The following is a 23,918-nucleotide window of genomic DNA, read 5'->3' as shown; positions in this document are numbered from 1 at the left end:
GGCGACGGGTCCGTGTTGGAATAGTGCTGTAGCTTCCTGGGCTCATTTTACCTGGGCGTTCAAAGAATGTTACTCCCAGCCAAGGCTCAAGCTCACAGAGTGTTGACCCATCCTCTGACAAGCCCATTTTTCGCAGCTGTGTATGGAGCTTCCAAGTTAAGGTGACCTGCCAAGCTGGAAAGAAAATGAATTAGCAAAAATGAGACACTGGCCAAATGAACTCTCCCCTGTGCCCCCGCAACCGCACACAATCGTGAGATCTAAGGTTGGGCTCCCTGAGGTTTTCTGCTCTGGTGGTTCTGGCGACTCCTAGAGAACCACAGACTGGTGACTCTGAGGACCGTAAACCTTGGGCAGACTTCGAAGTCTTTTGGTGTTGACAGCAAAAGTCCATCGGTGTGGGACGTGGGTGCTGATGGGGAACTTCCGCAGCAAGCTGACCATGCCCTTCTTGCACACGCAACGTGTCAGGGGCAGCTGCTGCCCCTGGGCTCCCGGACCCCATTCTTTCCAGCATCACAGAGCTCAAGGGCCCTCATGTTTCTGCTGTAAGAGAGTGGGTACCCTGGCTGGTCCCTCTCACAGCAGGGCTGTCTTCTCAAGACAAGTTTTCAGATGAACCGACTGTGCAGATTTTTAGTTCAGTTTGCAGAGAAGTTCCTTATTTCAGTTTTACTGTACATCCACCTACACACTACTTTTTGGTTCTCAGAATTTCAAAGATTTAACCTCCAACCTTAAATCAGGATTCTCATAAAACTTTCCTGGGGCACTGTCATAAAAGAAATAGTTCTCAAAATAGGACTGTTCGGCCTCCTGTCCTTGTCCAGGAAGACAGATTGACTAATTCCAAACCCTGAACTCACATGCGGTTGCTAAGAATGGGGGTGGGGGAGAGAAAGGGAGAAAAATCATAGAGATGCCATGCTGCATGCGGGGAGATTTCATCTGGATTTCCCCCAAATATGGAATTATTCAAAAATAATCCCAAGGGCTTCTTTCCTGACACTCCACCAATGTGCAGGTGCGTATATTTTGAATGGACTGAGTGGATAATTTATTTATGCAAATGAGTTTTTTGCTTAGTCCCAGTGGATGAGCTTGTCAACTCTCAGCTATCATTTCCAGGAGTTTTCTAGATGCATTCTTTCCAGAGGCACGAGTAGGTCCAGAATTCCTAATTTCTGTCTGGAAGGCATTTAGCAGCAGAATTGGTTGATTAACATTTTACGTTTTCTTGAGTCACTCTCAATTGCTTATGAAGGATGGGAATTGAGAAACTGATGGCAACCTCCTCCCTTAATGAGGCTCCACTCCTGCCCTCAACCTTCATGTCTAATGCCTTCAGCATTACTGCAACCCTTCACTCTATTTCTCTGCCATTTCTGGATCCAGATGCCTAAGGGCTTCTCACTGTGGCAGTGAGCCTCCCCAGTACCATTAGGCCTGGAGGGTGGCAGAGTGACCTTTGTGTCAGAAGAGTCTCATGACTTCCCAGGCAAGACCAAGTCACAACTTTTTCCAATGGGTTTCCCCTCAATTCTTATTCTGAGCACTTAGCTCTTTAAATATTTGGTATTAAAGGGCAAGGGCTGAGGACTGTCCTATAAGACCCAGACCTGTCTGCCTATTTCATAGTTTTTTCATTTCAATTTTACAATCTCACTCTTCTAAGAAACATTCACATTTCCAATTGGCTTCCAGAACCGAGCATGGTTTTCTACGTCTATGTAAGATATTAGTTCCAAATTTCAACACGCTGTCGAGCTTCTCTTTTTTGATCAGGGTTGTGGTTAAGAGATCTTGTTTTGGGCTGACACTGACTTCGGGCTGAGCTCCGGCCACACTTTACTGTGTGCCCTTGGCCAAGTTACTTACCAGGCTGGCGACGCTCAGTTTCCCCATCTGTAAAGAAGGATAGTAGCAGCACCTTTCTGACGGAGTTTTGTGAGGATTATGTGAGCTGATGCAAGTTAATTCTTAATTGAGTGACAAAGACATGCTAAAACTTAATAAATGCGACTAGACATTATTACTCGTTCTTTTTCCTATAACTTTTCCAGCTTCACCCCTTTCTCCTACTTTGTCTTGGAAACAAGGAGAATTAGTTCTCTGACCACCCATATGTGGCTTCATATATCGCTAAGGGGATGTCTTGGGGTTCAACTCCATACTTAGAGGAGAGAGTGAATCTTTCCTGAGAGCCCACCAAATGCCAGGCTCCCGCTAATAATGGCTTATACAGTTTCTCATTTAACTCCCCAAACAGCTCACTGAGAACATTCATATTCTCAGTAAACAGATGGGGAAATTGAGACCTAAAGTTTAAGTAAACATGACGAGGTTGTCCTGATCTGTCTGGCTCCAAAATCTAGGTCCTTTCCACTGTACCAGGCTGCCTCTGAGAAAGCTGGGCCATCTCATGTTTTTTAGGGTGAGGGAATAGCTTCCGAACATCCCTAGTCTTCCAACACCACAGGTTCGCCCAAATAATTAGACATTTGGATGGTGATTTTACACATTTTCTACTTGGGGCTGAGAGTTCGCTGTCTCTCCTGGTCCCTGGGTGAAAGAGACCAGGCGCTAAGACCTTCACCCAAAGTCAGCTCCATTAACATGTCTGCTTGGACAGTAGGAACCGAGTCTTCTGGTTTATCATTACTGGAATAATATGGGAACCCACAAAATATAAATAGTGATGGACACAAAATTGATTATTGTTTCTTCTATCATCCACCCCTGGAGGTCCAATTTGATAGGTGTGGGGAGGAAGTCCTGAATGGCAAAGGCGATTCTGATGCTCCACTGGCTTAGAGAAGGACACTGAGTCAGGATGATACAGCAGAGAAGGCTGAGAGTCTGTGGGCACGGGGAAGGCAATCAATCAGGGGAGGCTGCAGCAGCCTCGCCTCCAACCCAGACGCAGCAGCATCTCTATTCTGTTTTATCTTTTGGGGTTCCATGATAGTGGAAAAAGAGATCTTATGCTTAAATAATACACAAAAACAACTGCTATAATTATTAAAAACTCTTCTCCACACAAAAAAGAAGAAAATACTGGCTACAAGAATGTTGCCTGAAAGTGGCCAACCTTGGCCTAGCCTTCCCTCCAGCCTTGAGACTGAGAGACGAGTCTTCTTGAAGACCCTGATGAAAATGCTGTTTAGACACTCAAAGAAGTTTGATTCAGGAACCAAAGTGCTTATCACAATAGTTGAGTTGGCATCAAGTCAGGGCACCATGTAAAGCTGTTTGTGAGGAAAGATAAAGCCAGAAAGAGAATAATAAGATACAGGTGAGGCAGAAAGGGCAGGGCAAGGGTGAGTTAAGTTTGACAAGAATGGAGGTGTCTTGAGAATAAAGTGTGAAGGGGGAGTTCAGAAAATTCATTGTTGGTGCATAGGTAAGATTGGTGACATATTCGGATGCCCGAGGGGTATTTGTGTATTCACGTGCATGCGTATATGCCAGGGGTCGTTCTTTACAGAAATGGCGAGCCACCGTCTCCCATTCGAGTAGCGAGGTTGTCCCCCACCTCAGCAGCTCGGTGGTACGTGCCCTCAGCAGAGGACTTGCACAGCACGTCAGGGACAGATGCGATGGCAAAAGACACGTTGAGAAGGTGCCATGCAAATCTGTCAGGACAGCTGTCAATGTTAGAGCTCTCAAACAGAACGCAGGTACCACCTCTAGTGCCCACGAATCATCTCCTCAGAGGATTTGAAGATTCCCAGGAATTTAATCTAATCCAAAATGTACGTCTTGGAAATGTGGCTTATAGAGGGGTGTAGGGTAAGAGGCAAGATGCTATTTATTAGCCCCAGTTCCTTATTTGACTTTAGCCAAGAAATTGATGATAATATTCTGCTCTAATTCCCCCCCCATCCCTCCCCCTGGCCCCCCCATCCCCAGACAGAGGTTCTTGCTCCTGTCAGGCTGACAATAGCGTTTTTGTGTGGCTTTCACGGAATGGTCGGCATCTTCTGCCCTGGAGGTAACTCCACGTCATCAAGAGGGGATGACAGACAGAAACATACACAAACACACACTTGCTTTCAAAAATAAATATAGGGCCTCTATTTAAAAGGTGCTGTGTAAAGCAAGCAAGCATCCTCTTTCTTGCAGAGCAAGCACGCAACTCTCATTAATCTTGTAATCGCAGCCCGTGTTGGTACTAAGACTCAGACCCCTCAGGGCTTGATACCTGGCTTAGAGAGATTCTTTGTCTTGGCCTTGATTTAGGAATTAAGGTCCCTAGGGTTCTTTGGTTCTGTGATGTGGATCTTCCAGTAAACAATTCGACTGAACCCAGGGTCCCCAGGCCACGGCACACAGCTGGCTTGGTTTGCTCCGCCCCCCTTTTCCTCTGTGGGCATCAGAATACAGGGACTCCACTCAAATGCTCACGTCTTTGCCCAGGTCTGAGACAATGACAAGGCCTTTATCTGCAGGGAAGACCAGGAAGATTTCCGTGCAGAGTAACTGGGTTTGCAGAGTGGGTTCCAATTCCCAGGATTATCTTGACCTTGACTTGAGGGCAAGCTGCTTTGCCTCTCGCTTCAGTCTTCCTGTCCAGAAAACCCAGGCCAGCAGCCTTGTCTCCTCACTCTGTCTGCTTCCGTGTGTCCTCATCCGTCTCCCAGAGCATCTGGGGAGCACGGAACAAATGGAATCCGTGCTGGGCTTGGAAGCCTAACACGATGTGAGACTCCTGCCTGATTCCTCTGTGTGAAGGTTATGACTTTCAGGAAACTAACAATGTGCCCATCTAAAGGCTCTGGTGTGTTTGATGATTTTGTGGTTACATTTTTAATCTTCTTACCCAGGAGAGACATGCTTGATGTAGTCAAGACTCTTGCAGTAGAAGACCTCAGCATCAAATCCAACTTTTAGCATTCTCAGTTAAAATTCAGGACTTCCATCCATTCTATCTATCTATCTATCTATCTATCTATCTATCTATCTATCTATCGAGTGATCGACCCATCTATCTAATTTGATGCAAGTGCTATCTTGTTGAAGTTGATCATAGGATAAAAGACCACAGACTTTGAAAGAATTTCTCTATAGATGTGACATGCCTAAAATTCTAGCTTTTTTAGGGGAGAGGGAGATGCTGTTTTTGTTTTTGTTCTCCTTCTAGGAGGTTCAACTAAGTCCCAAGTAAAGAAAAAAACCAATACTCAGTAAGAGCACAGTAAGGACCAGATCCATTGCTAGGTATTTAATATACATAAAGACTCCACGAACAAAGAGGCTTGTGAGTATGAGGTGACATCTTTCCATCCCCTTTCACCACCAGCATTCCAAAATGATTCTTCTCAGGAGGACTTTAGAGGAGCAGTCCTCTGATCTAAAATGGGCAGGACAAGGGTGGATAAAACAATGGAGAGGTAACTGGAACTCTTCAGCTAGAAATTAAAGGGCTTATAATGGGGCCAGCTGGCCCCGTGGCCAAATGATTCAGTTTGAGTGCTCTGCTTCTGTGGCCCAGAGTTTCACCAGTTCAGATCCTGGGCACGGACACAGCACCGCTCATGAGGTGGTGCTGAGACAGCGTCCACATAGCACAACCAGAGGCATCCACAACTAGAATATACAACTATGTACCGGGGGGCTTTGGGGAGAAGAAGAATGAAAAAAAAGGGCTTATGATGAAAGCTTGTTGGGACTGGACCTGCGAGCCACACCACTTTTGGAGTTGCTTTTGAAGTTCACCATCTCTTGACCACACAACTCCTTGCTCTCACCTACCCCCTCGCCCCCCACAACCCCCCACCCCCGCGGTCAGTTTATTCTCGGAAAAAATGATAAAGAAGGCCAAGTTTGCTTCCTGGAGTCACAGTGGTACTAACACCCACCCCCGCCCCCCCGTACATACCTGCATAACAAACTCCCTGCAGTTGGTGGACCTGCTACCTCAGATTGCTCCTGATTCATCTCTCAAGCAAAATGTCACCAGTCTGTTCCCTCAGGGCCCTGCTCTCAGATTGGAAGCTGATACACTAATTGGGGCTAATGTGATAATGGGCAATAATGACATTTACTGTTTTTATCAGATATTTGCATTTTAACAGGGCCCTGGGAAGGACACAGGTTGAAGACATGGCCTGGTGGGAACATTCACCGAAGGCTAGGGAGCCAGAGGGGCTTTTCAGAGCCTCCCTAAATTGCACTCCCCAAACCTTCAAAACCTTCCAGACCTTCCTGAGTTCCAAGACCCTCCCAAACCCCCCCCAAGAAGCCTTTTGCACCTTCAAAACCCTCGGCATTCGTGTTGCACAGACTAGAAAAACAGCCAAGAAAAGAACTTCACCACCGCTCACTCACCATTCCACCTTAATGGGATAACCTCTCACTTTTTGTTCAGTGTTCTTTTCAGGCTTTGCCCATGTGCAGACTTTTCTTTTTTACACAAGGAACTTCTCGGTTTTAATCCCAAAATCTTTGTCTCTTTGCCAAAACTCAATTTCCCTTTCTTCTCCCACAGAGGGAAGGCCTGGTGAGTTAGAAGTCTGCTTGGACACTCAGCTCAGGCCAGGCCAGTGTCCAGGAAGATCCAAGAGAGAAGTTAATGGTTAGGGGATGGCATTTTTCCTTGCCAGGAGCCGTCACTCACCTGCGTGGGTGGAAGTGCATTTGTGACCCAGTGAAGCATGCCCCCGACCCAGGCAGATGGGGATTGAACGGACATTTGAGATCCATGGATCCTTACCAGGATTCCACCTTCTTCTTACCCAGACTGTGATGCATGTCCAGTTTCAGCCTCTCCGTCTTTCCCTCTCTAGCACCCGTAGGGAGTGTTGATAAATAGCAAAAAAGACCATGTATGTCTCAAGAGGAAGTAAAGAAGCTGGACAACCCACCAACTGGATAGTCAGCCCTTGCATTGCTGAGAGTTGACTGTTCCACCTGAACAACTCCTGGGACCCTCCCTTCCAACCTTCTCCCAAGGCTGCTACCTGGGGTGAGTGGGGAGACTGACTTTTCAAAGTCCCTTGAAATTGCCAAGGGTCACTGACAAAGAGGTGATCATGCGGCCTGGTGAGAGAACATGTGTTGCTGGCTACCTGGCCAGGAGCTCCTTCAGAACCTGGTAACTGCACAGCCAGGGCAAAGACCTTGACGCCAAAGCAGAGTGGACTAAATATAGATTAATACATGAGATAGAGATTTAAGAGGGCCCCTCTCCCCTCTACCGTCACCTCCTCCAGATGCGAACTCTGCTCACTTTGCATTTATATTTTCCCTTCCTGATGGTGTCTTTGGGGAGCACGCGTGGGCTTTTCACCTGAAACAGCCTCTAAGCTGAAAAGAACAGGCACCACCAAATCAATTCCTCATCCATTAACAGGTTGTCTCTGTTCTTGAGACAGGCATAACCTGGTTAGACCTGTTTTGTTTGAACACTAACGTGTGAGTTGGCCGCATGCAAATGAGCCAATGTTTGTAATCCTTCATTTTATTTTTTTAAAGGGCCCGGCAGCCAATCAGAAGAGGGGGAAGTGACTTAGGGAATTCCCGGTTGGTGGCTTATTGCTTAACATCCTACAAAATGACTTAAAATTATTGTCATATGCATTTATCTTCCCTCTTATGAGGGCTCAGAAGTGATAACACCCCTGGTTTCTGATCCCAGTGGGAGCTGGCGTGCGTGCTGCCTGCTGCCCCCCTCCATTAGCCACGGCTGTTGGATTTCCCACCCAGAATCTTTAGGTAAATGAGGTAAGTCCTTATTTTTAAACCTTCTTTTGAATCTGGAATTCAAACACCTGAGTGGAAAGAGAAGGCTGCCTTGAATCGGGCGGATGAAAATAAAGCAGACTCCCTGAGGCAGCTGGCAGGAAGTGGCGCTCCCTCACCTGTGCCCAACTCCCTGGGTCTCCTTAGAACTTCATTCTGGAGGGCAGCCGGGCTACTCCGGATGGTACCTGTGGATTTCTTGTGTTGAGTCTGGACTTCCAGTCCCTGTGAATTTGGAAGCCCCCTGGTTTCCCTCTATCTGTGTGACAGAGCTGTTGCCCTGGGTTGAATTCTGAAACAAACAGGCAGTGAGAGAGAGGTGGCTCTGAGAGAGCTGGTGAAGTGATGGTTGGCTACATAGCTGTGGGGCTCAGAGCACATGTCCTCACTCTCTAGAGATGTCGCCTGTTGGTGATTTTTCTCACTCATTAGTTGTAGGGAAAGGCAGATTCATCTTCAGCATATTCTGGTGTTGAAAAATGACTGAAAACAGGCAAGGTGTGCGAATGCACACTGGAAAAAGTGGTCAGGCAGCCCAGGTGGGCAAGGGCATTGAGGAGAGCTGCCCACCTGAAAATGACTCTGTCCAGAAAAAAGGGAAAAAACCCATCAATTTTGGCAAAGAGTTTCAACATCTCGTAAGGGGACAAACTAACCATTTGTCTGTCCCATAATGGGATACTGTGACCAGACAGGCAGACGTGAGTCAGCAGCACCACATGCCTTCTAAGACTCTTTTGAGTTTGTTTGGACACCATGGAGATGGTCCCAGTGTGGACAGAACTGAGAACAGTGGAGAACTAATCTTGTAGGTAAATAACAGCCCCAAGCTGGAAAAGCTACATTTTCACCATCTGTCTTTGCCAAGCTTTAGCATACGCTCAGTACTGTGGGAACATGTGTGTTTTCAAGAGGAAGTGTAAGATTCTGTGAGTGTAAGTGGACGGGTTTCTCTGCTGGTTACCTGCACTGACCTTAGGTGCAGGGAGAAAGGCAGAGTTTGGATTCTGAGAACTTTCTGATGGAAGGTCTTGTTCAGGTATTGGTTCTGTGGGCATGAGAATGAGGGTGTGTTCAGATGGAGCATTTCAACATGTAAAAGAGGACTTGGGGACCCTGAGCTTTCATATGCTGATTCCACTGAGGTCGAGGAAAGAGTCGATTTCCAACAGGAGACGTGAAGTCGCGTTAGTAGGAAGAACTTCATGGATAAGCGATACTATCAGAAAAGGCTCTTAAGAGATTTTAAGAATGACTTTAATAGCTGCATTTGGAGTTTTGCAGAAGGCTCCACTAATCCTCTTTTTGAGACCTAGAATTCTGAGACTATGAAATTACTCATCAATTCTATCTTCTTCTAATCTGAAGTTGTAGGATCACGCCATTTGCACACCAATTGCTAATGGCTCATGGATAGATTTTAAAAACAATAATGAAACAAGACACGAGGATCGCTTGGAAGTCTGTGATAACATTTGAAAAAAATAACAATTATAATGAAGACAATCCTTCTCCGTGTTGCCAAAGTATTTCACAGAGGCGTTTTAAAAGAAAGTAACTTTGAGGGAACAGCTGTGTTGTAAGTTCCCTCGCGTTACTGTTCAAGATGGTGGCATTAGCCAGGACTTTTCTAAGGCGGTTGTGTGTGTGTGTGTGCATTTGACCTGGCCCTCTATACACAAAAGATCTCAAATTCAATTCTAATTGTTCTTTTGTGTTAAAAAGAATCTATTTGTTAAATTAAAAAAATCCTTTTTTGATATTCTTTCCATTTTTTAATATATTCTGAGTTCCCCCAAATGGAACTGCTATGATCCTTTCTGGATCTCTGAGAAGCCTTACGTTCACACTTATGATTCCACGTTTATGTTCCCATTAATTTACCAACTTTACCCAGATCCTCTTTCAATATCTTTTTGACTCCTTGAGAGACTGAGACAAAATGGAAACTGAGAGGTTAAAATATTTACTCAACTGGATTCAATTAGCTGATTGGAAAGTGGGGGGAACTCACATCAGGTCTTCGGTCAGTATGTGAGTGCTTTGGGCCAAAGTTCACTCATAGGAAGTAGAAGTTAGCTTTCTGGAATCTTGTAATGTTTTACTTCCTCCTCATTGCCCCCTCTGCCCCAAATCAGGGAAATCTATCCCGGGGTTGTGCTCTGCAGAGCATCTTGATTTTCTGAAAGCCCAGTGTAAGTACCATGTTTAATGTTAAAGCATCAAGCACAGTCATAGAGGTTTGTACAAATCATTACAAAGTTATTCAGTGTTTCCCCCTCCTCCAGATGGAGTCATGCCTCAGTCCTCTCAAACAGATGTGATTTTCAAAGACATCTGGGAGATAGGGTGGGGTGGATACCAAGAATGCCATGACGGAACCTGCTAACACACTTGAGAAGCAATGCCACAGTTTTAAGGAACCAAATATAAAGTTGGAACCTGATTTTCGGTGACACCTTTGGCTGCCGTTTCAGCCCATTTCTCTTGTTAAGATCGCTCTCTGGCAGAATGGAAGTGACAATCATTTCGGTTGTGGGTGGGGCCCTGGTCGGGAGGCATGGACTTCACTGCAGGCTTGGTGTTCAGAGACCACACATTCTCACCCTGGCTTTGTTCCTGGGTAACTGACGGAGTGCGGTGGCTTTCAGCTTAGGTGAGCCGGATCTGTGGTGGGATTGTCATCTGGAGAGAGGCAGGACGGCAGCCATATCTTGCCAGGGTTCTCTTAAATCTGTTGTTGAACAACTAAAGAGACAGGGAAGATAATAAACTTTATTTAACATTTTCTTATCTAATTTTGAACTGAGAACAGTGGAGAATTAATCTTCTTGTTGGTAAATAATAATGATTTCAAGTAATAGGATTTGTTCTAAGGAGCAGGCAATTATGCTCTTATTAGAAATATGTGACTATGATGTGTATTTAAATTGGACAGGATTTTAAAGGGCCAGACCATTAAGCTGTGCAGGAAACACTGCAGGGGGGAAAATGGCTCCCCACAGAAGCTAATATTAGGACGGGACATATGTTCAAGCCAAATGGTACTGATGTCAGGAAGCAGAGATGTGCTGGAGTAAAAATGTCTGTGGATCCCTCAGAGTTGATAAAAAATATATTGGTCTTCAGAGAAGGAAAAAAGGTATTTCTTTAAGACTCTTCCTGAAGAATTTCAGACTCACGCTTGGTAGTAGGAGCACAGCGTGCACAAGGCAGTGTGTAGGACAGGGCTGGGACTGGCAGCCACGAGGCCTGGGGTTCTAGCCCTGGCAAAGCTGTGTGCCCAGAGCAACACACTCTGCCTCTCTGGGCTTTAGGAGTTTGAACCCGATCCTCTTTAAGATCCATTTCAACCCTCAGATTCTGATGACTGGGGGCGACCGGCTGTGCTTAGAGGTCAGCAGGTTTAGCTTGAATCTGTGACAGCTGAGACTAGGACGGGAGATGCCCTCCTAAGGACGAAACAGGAAAGATCAGTAGGAGCCCTTCAATGGCTTCCGTAGTGTCTTCAGAATGTTGGCTAATGGGTAGACCTTGTGGAGGTACTAAGATCGGATCCCTGGAGACTATTAGGGGTATTAGTGTCTGTTCCCATGACAACATCCCATCTTTATCAATTTGCCTCATGTGTCCAAAGTGAGTGAGAGTGTAGAAATGGATGAAGCCGACTGTTCCGTGGCCACAGGGAGCAGTCAGTGTACACGAGTAGGCACTCTTCATGACGTCTTCTCTAAGACACCAGCATAGCCTGCTGAAGAGTGAACATTCAGGCACCCACAGAGTCTACTTGGTTTGTGTGGTGCTGATCAGCTTGCAGGGCTGATTGTCCACGAATTATTGGGTAGATTGGATGGCTGTGGACTCATTATTCCTAGAAGAAGTTCTGAGGGTTAATCAGAAGGGGAACATGGCTGCCGGCCCCAGGGCAGCCCAACCTGGCGACTCCGGTATTCCCAGAGGGCCTCAGCCTATATCTGGAGAGCGGGAGCTGCAACAGGGTTGAGCGGGGTGGCCCATTTAAAGAGGCTCCGAGGATTTTAATTGGCCTTTTTTTAAAAGAGACATCCTGTAAAAATACTCCTTTGAAAATTTATTTCACTAGCGCCTGACCACACTCTGCCTTTGGTTTGTTTTATGGGGCTGGGCCCCTTGTTCTGGTTCATTGGATTCACATTATCTCTTCTCTTCCAGTCTCCCCCACATCCTGGCCTTCAGAGCCTCCTTCTCTTCCTTTCTCAGAAGGATCTTAATCATTATTAAGGGTATCTCACTGTTTATTTCAAATAGGGCCAGCGTAGGCGTATTCAAAACATACTTTCTGAAGAAAACAAAGCCAAAAATAAAAAGAAGCCCAAATGCCTATTATAATATTGTGATTATTGGACTGTTAGATCACCTTTTAACCCCACCATTTTAACATAACTACTCATTTTTACTTCTGTATGACCTTATCCAGATGCACACTTTCTTTGATGTTGTTGTAATTGTGGTGAACTTAAAATTTCATATTCTGTCACTTCCTCCTCACTCTATATCATAGACACACACACACACAAAATCCTGGGGGCTGGAGCCTTGTTGGTTCAAATGTGGAGTTAAGAAATTTCAGTTGCCCTGCCAACCCTTTCTCAGCCTGCTGCAAACTTCCTCCAGAGTACCCTTGAGTCTTTCTTGGAATAGAAAGAAGTCTTCTACTTTCGTATATGACAATGGAGCTTGGAGAATATGGCTGTCTCATAAAGATCATTTTGGGATCCCTCTTAGGAACCTTTAAACAAAATTCCCTCAGGAGAGCTAATGATATATTCTGGTGGATGCGGTAGGTGGGGTCTGAAAGATGAAGGTATTTTCAGCCGTGTCTTCCTGGTGGCTACTGACAAGACTTGTTTTGTCTCTGCGGTGGGTTTTAGATTTGGCCCCAATTCAGCCTCTGTCTCAATTATGTCCAGTTAGAAAATCTTAGCGCACCTAACTCACCTTTCACCCATCTTAACTCCACTGACCAGAGGGCTGTGGGTTGAGAAACGCTGGTGAAGAGCAGACTTTGGCTGCTTATGTATCTGAAGGGGCAGGAGGCTATGAGTTTTTGTTGCCTGGAAGCAGCTGAATGTGGTGCAAAAAATACTGGGTTTAGAGTCAGAACAGCTGTGTTCAAATGTGACTCTGCTGCTGAGTAGCCAAGTGATTTTGGGTGAGTTATGTAAGCTCTAGAATCTCAGTTTCCTCATCTGGGAAATGGGGTTAATGACTTTTGCACCGGGCTGTCGTAAGGATTAAATTAGACAAAGAACCTGAAAGCAATGGGGCAAATGTTTGTGAATAAATGATTAGTAATTTGTGGAGTGGAAATTGAGGGTAAATCCCTAACATGGGTGTCTTCAGTGAGTGTCTGTTGCGTTGGAGTAGATGAATAGTTCTGGGATTTTGTTCTTCTAACGACTGACGTTGGTTTTATACTGTGACCCTGGGAAAGACACACAACAGGGTTTTCCCTGGGGAAGGTGGGCAGCAGGGAGATGAGGTCGACCACGTCGACAGTGGACCTCCAGATTGAGCCTTGTCTTGAGCTGACTGCAAACTGCAACCCATGGGGGTTCCGTGGAAGACTTGGGGTGAGTACACAGCATCTTGATGCTGCCAGATAGGAGTCTCAGAAGAAACTGGTCCCCTCCAGGTAGTTCTGTGACTACTGCCAGCCCCTCACTCCAGATGTCCACTGACCACTGCAGCTAAGGCATTACCCTGGGCACTCTGGAGGTTTTGAAAAATATTCATACTTAACTTACTTTTCCAAGACACTGTCAGGTCTGCCTCCTGGTAAAGTGTTCAAGTGAGGCTTCTGGCCACATAGACGTGGTTTCTAGAGGCTATTTGAGTTGAACAAGCTGTCTTTGCTATAAAACAGCACGGGTTCCTAACCCAGGATCCAAGGGTCTGTTGGTGTCCATGGAGAGAATTAAGGGGGTTTGTGAACTTGGATGTGAAGAAAGCACATTTTTATTTTCAGTAATCTAACATTCAGTAATGTTGAATCTAGAATTCAACATTTTCTTTCAATGCAAATATAGGCAAAACATCCACAGGAGCATTAGTTGTAACTGTGACTGTCACCAAGAAAAGTGACATTTTCATATCACATCACACTTGTTGCAGAATGTCTCAAAGTATCGATATTCCCCACTTCACTGATGTCATGGAGGGTATTAGATCTGCACTGGATATTCTTATCTGGTGTTAATAAAGAAGCACATATATTATTATGACATCACACACCTATTTTAAAAAGAATTTGATCATTGAATTTCAATATAAACTTCCCTTCTAATCTTTTGTAATTGAAAAACATTTTGAAGAGAGGCCCTTGGGCCTCACCAGATCGCAATATTGGTCCATGGTATAAATAAAAGGCTAAGAACCCCTAGTTTCTAGCATTTTCTCATTCAGGGCCAATGAAATGACCTCTGACCAGCATCAGCTAATAGATGGTCTCTGTCAAAAATAGGGCTCTGTGTTCTTCCCACTCATTGTTCCTGCTTAGGGGCAGCTTTGGAGTTGTGGAGGGACCTTGGCATGATGAAGATAATGACAATAATAATAATCGTAATAATGGTAATAATAGCTAACACTTGTTGAGTGCCTGCTGCAAGCCAGGAGCTATTACAGACAAGTTCAATGTCATATTTTGTTTAATGCTTCCAGCTACTTCAGGAGTCGTTCGTGGGGCAAAGACAGAAAATCCCCCTCACCCCCCAACCTTGGTGATAGACATCGGGGCAGGTGAAGGTAGAGGATGAGGCCGACCTCCTGGACAGGACCTGTGTCCTGGGTTCGCATCCTGTGCAGCAGCTCAGGGCCCCACACTTAGAGAGGCCCTGTGCTTTGAAAAAAATCCTTACTTGCTTATTTTGCCAAAACACTATAGGGTCTGCTTCTTGATAAACTGAACGTTCTCTGTGGCTGTCTTGAAATTCTTAACACGTTTTGAACAGGGGGCCCCACATTTTCTTTTATACCCTTCCCTGCAAATTCTGTAGCTGGGCCTACCCCCGGCTGTGGAGAAATGTTTGAATACATGACAACTCCCCATGCTGGAAGCAGCTGTGCAGAGCCCCTGCCCGTTGTCACCTTGCTCGCCCAGCTGACCTCGGGTGGAAAGCTGCGGCCTGTTGAGGAGGGATGTTGTTGCTTTTGAATTGGTGAGTTTTATAATTTTGTCTGAGCACCAAAGGTTTCCTCCGAAGCAACTAGAGGAATGGCTGAATAATCAGCTGAATAATTGACTCCTTGGAAAATCTTTCTGGTAGGAGCTGCTTGCCTTGCTGATGGGTTTTTTCACTTTTCATTTTCCAGAGGGCTTACTCCATAGACCAGTGAGCTAGGAGAAGCCTTGCAAAGTGTGCTCTGGAAGGGAAAAGGAGACCCAGGGTGCCAAGAGTCTCCCGTTCTAGCAGGAAGGCGCTGGAAAGGAACGCAGCCTTCCTGCCAACTGCCGTGTAATGATTATCTGTACAAAAGAAAACCCTACTTCTTCTAAAAAGGAGATCCTCTAACTTGTGAGAAAATTCAGACATTATTTGCTTCGTAAGCCGCAAAGATGATAACAGAATAAGCCGTATGAGGTGCTGTCTGTCTTTTACAGTTACGTTTTTACAAACTGTTCAAAGGTTTCAATCAGGGTCATGGATGCGGTGGGCAAGGGGGAGAACGTTCCTGGATTTGTTTGTCAGAGTGATGGAATTCTGGCTACTGGAATGACACATCCACAGTCTTTCTCTTGTCGGTGTGCCGTCCACAACACACTGCTCTGTTGTCAGGACCCACCTGTGTGTGATGGCTCAGACCTCAGGTGCTCTTCCAAAGGGGCCACAGTTTCCCCTTAATTTTTCAAGAGTTTTTCCTTGTTATTAACTCTGCTCTTTTATCATGGCTAATAAGTCTGAGGTGGCTTCAGGCAGCCAAGCCCAACCCCTGAGTCAATCTGGGCCTTTCAACAGGAAGCCAGACTGAAGTTTTGACGGACGGGTCTGAGAGGCCGTGAACTGATGCTTCTGGAGCACCTGTGCTGACGTCCGCTGAAGGGAACTTTCCTATCAGGATTCAAGTGTGCTTAGTATGCCTCCTGCTCACATTTAGCGGGGAACTTATAGGAGCTATGCTTAAAGGATCTGAACTTTCAAAATAAAAGTATGAGGTCCTAGGAGATGTCCTCCTCTTTAGAAACACAAAGATCCACTTTCAAAGCTACGAAGAAGGATGTTGCTCTTCTCCCCCACCCGAGACATTTACTATAATGTATCCAGTCCATTTACTAGCTCTGTGTCTCTGAGTAAGTTGCTTAACTTCTCTGTGCCTCCTCATCTGTAAAATGAGGATAAAATAACCAATGTTGGGGGTTATTGCAAAGATTAAGTGAGATAATTTCATGCAAAGCCTAGCTCAATTCTTTGCACATCGTGAACACTCAATAAATATAAACCCTCCCCATCAGCACAGTTTTGATGGTTGTTTTGTAATTACACAGTCTGTGAGATTCCAAATTGGTGTCTGTTGATCTTTCCGCGGCTGAATCATCTCGGTCTTTTCCTGGGAAGAAACTTGAGTCTCCAAATGGTCAAATCCATTGTCCCAGTCCATCCCAGCCCCTCCCTGGCTCCAGTCCCCGCCTCTCCCTCCCTCTACCCTTTCCGAATTCCTGTGCAGTTGGTCTTATTTATTTTTCAGTCAACTGAGGGTGTCATTAAGCCCTTTATTTTTCCGGCTGCCCGCTTCTGTGTGGAGGCACTTCTCTCCCTGCGCTGCTCAGACAAGAATGCCTGGGAACGCTCAGCCAGGCGTATCCCTCCGCGGTCGGAACACTCTATTCTTTTTATCTTTTTTTTTTAAAGATTTTATTTTTCTTTTTTCTCCCCAAAGCCCTCCAGTACATAGTTGTGGGTTTTTAGTTGTGGGTCCTTCTAGTTGTGGCATGTGGGACACCACCTCAGCATGGCCTGATGAGCGGTGCCATGTCCGTGCCCAGGATCCGAACTGGCGAAACCCTGGGCCACCAAATCGGAGTGCGGGAACTTAACCACTCGGACACCGGCCGGCCCCCCAACCCTGTTCTTAATGCTCCTTGAGAAGCGGCATTTCCCAGGCCTTTCCCGCTGTTGTGACTCCCCACTGAGCCAGTGGCCTGGTGACGCTGAAGGTCCGACATGAGGGAAAGCTGGGAGGGTGGGAGCCTGGGGGAACGCAGCGCCTTGCCCGTGTCCGCTGATTTCTTCTCAAGGCTTAAAACGAGACAGCAAGAGACTTCTGTGTGTGTGTGTGTGTGTGTGTGTTGAAGGCTGGGTGACGATGCCATTGCTTAATTGGTGTGGTCATGATCTCCACTCGAGTGATTTATTTAGCTCTTTGTGACCCTTTTTGGCTTGCGCTCATCACGTGATATTGACAAACTGATGAGAAATGAGGGTATGATGATGCTTGCGTTAATGCAGTAATCACACCTTGAACATCTGAGGTCCTTTCCACCTGGGACCCGGGACCTCAAGTCACTTGCCAGGACGTGAGCAAGTATACTCAGCTAGCCCTTGAGGTAGGTGTGGAGCCTGCTGGGAAAACAATGGTCCAGGGACTGAGGGCTTTCCAGTTATGCTTGCGGCCCAGGGCTGGACATGGGACGTCTGTGAGAGAAGCTGGACTGAGATTCAGGCATGCTGAGTCTCTGCTTTTGGAGGTAACCCGTAGACCACACCTACTCCCTGAACCATATTGACTTTTGGAAGTCAACCGTCTGGAAGAGTATGGTTTGGGGTTTTGATCCTATCCTGGCAGCCCCTTCTCTGCCCTTGTTAATCTGATTCATGATCTTAACCTGGGCTGGCTGGAGGCTAGCCATGTCATTCTGCAGATCTTGGACACCCCTCAGCACCCTCACAGAGCCAGCCAATGGAAAAGTACAGTGTCTCCTGGCTTCTTGGCCCTGCCAGCTCTGGCTGGACGATGGATACCTCCTTTTCTTCTGAGGGAGTGGGAGGGCAGCAACCAAACTGAAAGCACAGGTTTTTCTTTGGTTTTTATAGGAAAACAAATTGGCATGAACTCTCAGTCAAACCAGCTCAGGCTGTTTGGGCAGATGCCTTTCTTTGCTTTTTTCTGTTTATTTTCCAACAAATCAATGCTTAACTGAGTTGTTATCAGAGCAGAGAAACAGGTGCAAAAAAATAACTTTGCTGCCAACTCAAATGAGAAGGTAGAGCTTATACCCTCTGGGAGGTATTCAGAAGACAACAGAAGCCCCTGCCAGCAACTGAATTAACAGCTCTGTTGACGGTGGGTTTATGTTAACCTACTCCTAACCCTCCAACACATAAACACACCATTGTCTCAGGGAGACACGTTCCACCATCCAGACAAGCGACTGCTTTATTTTGTCCTGAATGGAGGTTGGTTTTGGCTGAGGCTGCTTTGTGAAACCCAGGGGTATCACCCTGTTTGCCAACAGCATGTCTCAGTAAGGGGGCTGCTAGAGAGAAGAGGATCAGTCTTGTGTTTAAATGTGGTCAAGTTCCTTCCAATACCAGAGCAGGTAACCTGGCTCTCTCTGCCCTTCTCCACTCTGCCCCCAGCAAGAGGTGGGGAATGAGCTCAGATGACTTCGGAGTGACCATGGTGTTGGAAGTGGCGTCCTTGCTGGATAGTCTGTCAGGGCCAGGCAGCATCTGGGTTTTGTTCACTATGGTATCCCCAGCACTGAGCTAGAGCCCAGCGTCTAGTACACATTCAATAAGTACATATTAATTGGAGGGAATGAGTACATATTTTCACTAGCGGGACTGGCTTTTCTTGGTGATCGTTTCTCTCCACTGAAGGCTAAGACACCAATCTTCTTGGGTCTGAGGACTAAAATCCAGGGTGGTTAAGAAATCCTTTGAAGGGCTACGGTGGGGTGGGATTGGGTCAGGGGTGACTCAGCCAGCCATGAGATCTCTTGATGGACGTAGTCAACACAAAATTCCTCTGCAAGTGCTGTGTCCTGAGGCTGGGTCGGTTTGCTCGACCTTCAGAGACTCACACTTGTAAGTGGCTGAGCGTTGTTTGAATGTTAAAAATTTCGTGGCGCTGAGCATTAGGATCTGCTCTATTTCAAGTTGGCAAATAATATAGGGATAGCGTCTCCACAGATGGATTGGAGCTTGAGTTCTCCAGACGGATTGTGTTGTCTCTGACTTTACAAGGATTTCTTAGAATTTGTGGGTGTTTTCTTCTAGGCTGATCTCTCCTGGAGTTAGTTATCTTGTTGTAGGAAATTGAGGGAAGGCAAGTAGGAAGTTCTCAATGTGAGAATGCTTACGGACTGGTTGAGGGAGGGTTTTAGAAATGTAGATTCTGAATCAGAGGTGTGGAGTGGGACCAGGTTAACCCCTCCCAGGTGATGGTGATACCAGCGGTCCATAGACCAAACCTTGAGAAACACCTATATGGCCTCTTCAGCCAAGGAGGGAAATAAACATGGTAAGAGGAATCCCGAATTCTCCAGTCCCCATAACTGGGCCTTTCTGACCTACAAAGACCTACAGTTGTAAAAAGGAGTGAGGCCTGGTTTTCTTGCTATACGTTCTTTACTTTATGATTATTTGGTTTTAGAATAGAGAGTGGGGATTAGCGGGGAGACAGATACTGAGGGTCAGGGTGGTGGGGAAAATGATGAATTCTTCACTGCATGGCCAAACAGAGGTCCAGAACGACCCTGCTGGATTCAGCATGGTTCCTACTTCAGCGGCCGACGGAGAGGGCAGTGGGGCTCTCCCTGGTATCACTGTAGGGGAGCAAGGCGATGCCCATGCCCAGTAAGAGAGCAAGACCAGCGTCTCTCAGGCCTTCTCTCATAAGTTGAGTAAGCTTGTCTCCCAATTCTGACCCCACTACAAAGTTTTCTTTAAATATCAATCCAAAATGAGTGCAAGAGAGATTTTTTAAAGATGATGGTGTCCGTGGATCTGGAGGGATCAATGGATGGTCTTCAGAGGGCCTGGGGCTCACAAAACACGTGCAAAACCAAGAGTGGATGTGCATTTTTGGTAGGAGAGTTCTAGTTTCTGTTGAGGTCTCAAAAGGCTCTGTGACCTTTTAAGATTCAAAGCTTCCCTATTCTTAGTTTGTCATATCTGAATGGGATTGATAAAGGCCCCGGGGGTCATGTAAGGAAATCTTGGCTTTTGATCAAATTTGGTGGCTGTCTGCTGTCCGTGTCTGTGTCTTGTCTGGGTCTGGCACCAAGAATGATAAAGATCAGCATAATATGTACATTTCCAAGTGGCTTATTGTCAGAAAAAGTGTATCTACAACGGGTCAACACTTGGCCTTCCAATCCTGCATCATGGCTCGTGAAATGTCATGAAAGCCCAAGATAGCACCTCAGATGTTGCTCCTGGGAACGTGAAATGTCTGTTTCAAAACACACTGTGAGGGTAAGAAATTACCTGTGATGTAATCCCGAGAGGATCCAATACATTCCCCAAGCTGGATTCACATTTTGATTCATTTGAAAAACAGGAATTATTGTCTGCGTTACGTTCAGTTAGATTTCCCATGTGTGTGAATTTGCCTTTCTCCTGCTGGGAGTAGGTCTACTGAAATGACAGTCATATTGAAACAGGAAGTCAGTAAGCCATTGCAACATCCTTAGGGCAAACACTGTGAATCCACCTGCTGGTAACTTTGATTAAGGACCGAGAATGGTCTGGATATCCCTGTCATCCCCAAAGTAATTATTTAAAATGTCTAATTGCTCCTCTGGCGGGACGAGTAAAAATACCCACAAGGCAGGCAGTTCCGTGGTGGTTTTGGGATGATGTGGTTGAATGAACAAAGGAACCGGGCAGAAGGCAGACCATGGCTCTGACTCTCGGTGCCCTGGGGCTGGGGATGCAGAAGGTAGGCACAGACTCTGCTTAGGGTCTCTCTGTGGCCCTGACAGCCCCCAGGGCATCTTCACCCTCACAGCAGGAGCAAACCATGTTTTGTGGCCTGAGGTCTAATTCGGATGAAGCATAAATAATTGTAGACCAGTTTGTTTCTAAAACATATATTAAAAAAAAAACTTCATTGAGTCACAGGGAGAAAATTTATATTATGTATGTATGGGTGCGTATCTATGTGTATATACATATGTATGTTATGTGTACATAGATTATATACACATAGATCTGTTTTAATGGCTAAAAGAGTATCATGGATAAAACTGGTCCAGCTTTTGAATCACTAACATATTCCTACCTGAGCATATCTTCTAAGTGGCAAAATGAAGGCTATTCTTTCCTCCTCAAAGGAGCTCTTGGATACACTGGGGAGGGGCGGCCTCAGGTTGCTCTGGCAAAGAAGGGAAGGGTCTCAATTTAGGTCCCTAAGTTCCCAGGGTTTCTTGCTGGACAGTCCGATTTTGACTTCTCTTCCAGCTCCAATTCTTGCTAAGCTGTGTGACCTTGAACAAGTTACCTAACTTCTCTGAGCCTTAGATAGGCCATCTGTGAAATGACATAATGCCTTATAGAGTTATTGTGAGTATTGACTGAGATAATGCATTTAAAACTATTAGCACAGAGCCAGCACATTTCAAAGGTTCAATAAGCCCTAGATACTATAGTATAGTTATTATTATTATTATTATTTTTTGGCATTAGGTCCTGGGTCTCAGCAGACCCACCGTGGAGCGAAGACGAGCTTCCCTCCAGCTGACAGGTGCAAGCTGGGCTGCGTTTGTCTCCGCTGGCAGGTCCGTCTTTCTCTTTAAGAAGAGAGGCGAGTTGAGCTGTCCGCCTTTGCTGGATCCTGAGCCTGGGCGGGTGTCCCGGGCCCTGGCGTGCATGGCTCTAGCTCCCCACCAGAGTCCCAGGGGTGCCTCCTTCCCCTCGCTTCTTTGTCCCTATCGGCTCAAGTCCCAGACCCTGCTCTTTGCAGGAATGGAGCATTCCTGGTGCTGAGGGGCCCTGTAGATAGAGAAACCCTCTGACCACACTCTGCCAGGAGCTCCCATTTCAGACGTGCTGCTCTCCTTTGCACCTGCAAACCACCGTGGGATGTGGGAGTGCACTGCCAGGGCGGTACCCAGAGCCTGCAGAGAGTGCCCTCCCACTGCCCCTGGCGGCCGGGCACAGGGCGTCTGCGGGGGGGAAGGGGGGCAGGAGGGATGACTTTCAGATCCTCGAGCAAGACCATGCCCAGAGGGCGCAGCACGGCTTCTGTGACAGGGACTGAGAGATGCTGGTCACAGCTCAGCCTAACAGCGCGAACACACAGCAGCCCAGAATGGGGGTGGGGAGGCAGGAAATTCAGCCCTCGGCTCGCCTGTGCCAGCTAGCCGGGATTGCAGAATATCGAGTAGACGGTAGAGGGTAGAGGTCTTGCTTGAAATAAACTTGGTCCTCCATTTCCTCCTTGGAGATTGAGCAAAATAATAGTAACATAATAAATAACAATTACTATTATTATAAAAACCAGCTAACGTTTACCAAGAACTTACTGTGTGTCAAACGCTTTTCTAATCATTTTACAAGTGTCATCTCATTTTGTCTTTCAACCACCCTTTTCATATCATCCCCATTTTATAAATGAGGAACACGAGGGCTAGAGAAGTCGAATTCCTTGCCCACGCTTGCCCCATCAGCACATAGGCACAGCTGGGATTCAAACTGTGGCTGTCTGACTCCAGAGCCTGGAGCTCCCAACCATTACACTATCCTGCCTCTGAAGGGTCTACCCCCACCCCAAGGATGCCCCTGAAGCCAGCCAACACAGTTGAGCAACCCGGGGGCAGACCCTATAATAATAGCTAAGATTTCTTGGGCACTTGCTGAGTACGAGCTATGTGAGGAATTCACAAATAGTTGCATTTAATCTGAACATCAACTCCGTTTTTTGTCATATGGGGAAACTGAGGCTTTAGAGAGGATTGTATTTCCCCAGGGTCCACACAGCCCGCCAAGGGGCACAATCAAGATTTCAACCCTCGCCATCTGAGTGATGACCTCTTACTCTTAAGAGCTGCCCTCACGAGACAGAGCGAGTTGGGGCTGGGTTTGGAGCTCCTCACACCTTGAAGATGTCCTTTCAACTCAGATGGAGTGAGATCCAGTCGCTGTGGCTGGGCCTCGTGCTCTCTTGTTTGTGCCACTGAGAGGCCCCCGAAATGTGGGATTCTTAAACTTCACAATCAGGCCAAGTGCTCCGCGGCCCCCCATCCCAACTATGCATGGTGCTGGTTGAGCTGGCGGTGCTGGGAGGAATCCAGCCTCAGTGACGGCCTGGAGGAGGCGTGGGCTCAGGGACGGTCCAAGCCCTTAGCAACTTAGGGGGCTGTGGGAGCTGCTGTTTCACCTGAAACTGCCCGTTAACAAAATGGGAAACAGAGAGTGACCTGTCTCTCCCGCCACGACAGGCTGTGGCCACCCCAGCACAACACAGTGCTGCAAAAATGGGTTTCGGATTGGCCAAACCCTAGGGACCCATCCTTTGCTAGGAAGTTGCTGCCTAAGGTCAAACAGGCCCTGGCTGGCAGCCTGGTGTGGGGTTCCTGTCGCGTCCCGTGGCCTGCTGGGTAGCCTGCCGGGCTCCCCCTCTTCAGATAAGGAGCAGACTTCTGTCTCCAGAGCTGTTGGTCTTAGAAACGACGTCTCGGGTGCGTGTGAAAGCCTGGACAATCAACGGCCCGGAGTCCAATACAGTTCCTCTGATGTTCCGACACACGAAGGGAGGATCAGAGAATGTAGATGAAAGCATTCCTGGATAATCCACAGTTCATCACTCTTTGGGTTTGAAATAAAGTGTATAGATTTTTTTGTGTGTGTGCAGGGTTTTTTTTTTTTTTTTGAGGAAGATTAGCCCTGAGCTAACATCTGCTACCAATCTCCCTCTTTTTGCTGAGGAAGACTGGCTCTGAGCTAACATCCGAGCCCATCTTCCTCTCCTTTATATGTGGGACGCCTACCACAGCATGGCGTGCCAAGCGGTGCCATGTCTGCACCCGGGATCCGAACCAGTGAACCCCAGGCTGCTGAAGCGGAACATGAGAACTTAACCACTGCATCACCGGGCCGGCCCTGTGTGTGCAGTTTTTAATAGCCCAAGTAACAGCTCACACTGTATTCCCAGAATATGTACCACCTGGGAAAAGACAAAATTGGCCCCGATAC

General features: G+C 46.7%; 1 protein-coding gene across 3 annotated transcripts in view; it reads left to right on the top strand.

Moving 5' to 3' along the window:
• The first annotated feature begins 7,561 nt into the window (after positions 1-7,561).
• Positions 7,562-23,918, top strand: part of EHF (ETS homologous factor) — a 40,109-nt gene continuing 23,752 nt past the window's right edge. The window contains exon 1 of one of the 3 annotated variants that reach the window (XM_046643549.1): positions 7,562-7,725. The gene's annotated coding sequence lies outside the window, so the exon portion shown is untranslated. The remainder of the gene's footprint in view (positions 7,726-23,918) is intronic. The other 2 variants (XM_046643548.1, XM_046643547.1) reach the window with 2 other exon arrangements.

Source organism: Equus quagga, chromosome 17 (genome assembly GCF_021613505.1).
Source record: "Equus quagga isolate Etosha38 chromosome 17, UCLA_HA_Equagga_1.0, whole genome shotgun sequence".
Lineage (NCBI taxonomy): Eukaryota > Metazoa > Chordata > Mammalia > Perissodactyla > Equidae > Equus > Equus quagga.
Note: the sequence above shows the minus strand (reverse complement) of the source record. Positions and strands in the feature narration are given on the sequence as shown.